This window comes from Marmota marmota, unplaced genomic scaffold, assembly GCF_001458135.2.
Source record: "Marmota marmota marmota unplaced genomic scaffold, marMar, whole genome shotgun sequence".
Lineage (NCBI taxonomy): Eukaryota > Metazoa > Chordata > Mammalia > Rodentia > Sciuridae > Marmota > Marmota marmota.
Genome location: NW_025999880.1, coordinates 18,316,378 through 18,319,044, shown reverse-complemented (window position 1 = coordinate 18,319,044; position 2,667 = coordinate 18,316,378).

Here is a 2,667-nt window from a genome sequence, read left to right as displayed (position 1 = left end):
CTTTTATGTTGTGTGGTCCTGCAGGCAGCCCTGACCTCAGAGCCTTTGTACTATCTATCCTCTTTAATTTTTCAGGCCTTAGCTCAAATGCCCCTCTACAGAAGGCATTCCCTGCCCACTGTAGCTAATGTAAGCCCTTGTGCTCTGTAACATCACTCTGTGATAAGGGCGGCCACCGTGGTGAAAACAGGGACACATCACTTGTGGAGATAGCAATAGACTTCATGAAGAAAGAGCTAAGTAAGGCTGTTACCCATTTTCTGAGTGAGATCTGACGGATGGATAGGAATTAGACAGGGTTTCAAAGAAGGGAGGATTCCAGGGAGAGTATATGCAAAACAGGAAGAATCATGGCATTTTCCAAGAAAAGTATTTTGATGTGATGAGAGTTAGAACTTAAGGAAGAGACAAGAAATTGGGTCAAAGACATAATCATGGGGCCTGTGACTTTGTGGGTGTGTATGTGTGAGGGGAGGAGGGTGTGAGTGTGTGTGTGTGGTAGTAGGAATTGAAACTAGGAGTACTCTACCACCATGCTACATCCCCAGCCCTTTTTGTTTTTCTTTTCTTTTTTTGTTTTTTGTTTTGTTTTAAGACAGGGTCTCACTCAGTTGCTTAGGGCCACACTTAAGTTGCTAAGGCTGACCTTGAAGTTGTGATCTTCCTGCCTCAGCCTCCTAAATTGCTAGGATTACAGGCATGTCCCCAATGCCTGGCAAGGTCTGACATTAACACCATGTGCCAGGTACTATTATAACTTCACATATCATAACTCACTTAATCCTCACAATAACTTTCTGAGGTACATAATACCACCCCCATTTTGCAGATGAAGAAACCAAGGAAACCAAGATTCAACAATGTTAACCACCTTTTCTTCTTTATTTTTTTTTCTTTCTTTTTTTGGTACAGGGATTAAACTCAGATGCACTCAGCCACTGAGCCACCCACCCAGCCTTATTTTGTATTTTATTTAGAGACAGGGTCTCACTGAGTTGCTTAGTGCCTTGCTAAGTTGCTGAGGCTGGCTTTGACTCGCAATCCTCCTGCTTCAGCCTCCTGAGCCGCTGGGATTACAGGTGTGAACAACTGAGGATGTTAACCATCTTTTCTGAGGTGTGTGGGGGTGAGGGATGAAGGGGCATGGGGAGGGGGTTGAACCCAGGGTCTTATACATGCTGAGCACAAGCATTACCACTGACCTACACCCCAATGCCAAAAAGTTAACCATTGTGCTCCAAGTCACATGCCTTCAAAATAGCAGAAATTCTCCAGATTTTGAACTCTAATGATCACATCAGTAAATCTGTCCCCTCCTAGTGTCCTCTTTTTATCTTTTTTTTTTTTTGACAGAGTCTCACTATGTTGTTCAGGCTGGTCTCAAACTCATGGAAGTAGCTGGGACTACAGGTACACTGCTACACCTGGCTTCAATGCATCTTTTTAAAAACAAATATTTAACTCTACTACCCTGAAGTGAAATTAACAAGCAATATAAATTACCTGGATACACAATTTAAAAAGCAGATCAATATAATTTTCTGGCTATTAAAGAAAAATAAAGACAAGAAGAAGGCATTTCAATATGCAAATACTTGGGCACTATTCTACACTGGAAGTTAGAGGAAAATAGGAAACTCTACCCCCAGCCCTAGAATCACTAAGAATGTGATAGGGAAAAATATAGACTGACCGAGGAGAGTTGAATTAGGCAGAATTGCCATTGGTCTGACTTTCCAAAATGGTGAACAACTCTTGATAAAGTTCAGAACAATACAAAACAATTTACATAGTGGTTGCATTACTGGAAAAGACAGGTCATATTAAATATGTGCAAAAATATTGCATATTTGTGCTTTCCTTTTCAGGCTAAGAACCTAAAAGACCTAAAAACAACTAAAATCCTGGATAAAACTTTTTTTTTAAATCTTAAACGCTGCTGGGCATGGTGGTGCATGCCTGTAATCCCAGTGGCTTGGGAGGCTGAGGCAAGAGGATCACTAGTTCAAAGCCAGCCTTAGCAATTTAGTAAGGCCCTAAACAACTCAGTGAGACCCTGTCTCTAAATAAGATACAAAAAAAGGGCTGGGGATGTGGCTCAGTGATTAAGCGCCTCTGAATTCAATCCACAGTACCAAAAAAATCTTAAATGCTGGGGCTCGGGTTGTGGCTCAGTGTAAAATGCTTGCCTGGCATGTGGGAGAGGCCGTGGGTTTGATTTTCAGCACTACATATTAATTAATTAATTAATTAATTAATTAATTAAAGGTCCATGGACAACTAAAATATATTTAAAAAAAAATCTCAGAGGGCTGGGGCTATGGCTCAGCGGTAGCGCACTTGGCTGTCATGTGTGAGGCACTGAGTTTGATTCTCAGCACCACTATAAATAAATAAAATAAAGATCTATCAACAACTAAAAAAATGTTTAAAAAAAAAAATCTCAGGCTGGGGTTGTGGCTCAGTGGCAGAGCGCTTGCCTAGCATGTGTGAGACATTGGGTTTGATTTTCAGTGCCATATTAAAAAATAAATAAAATAAAATAAAGGTATTTGTCCATCTGTAACTAAAAATATTTTTTAATATTTATTTAGTTGTAGATTAACACACAGTATCTTTATTTATTTTTATGTGGTGCTGAGGATTGAACCCAGTGCCTCACACATG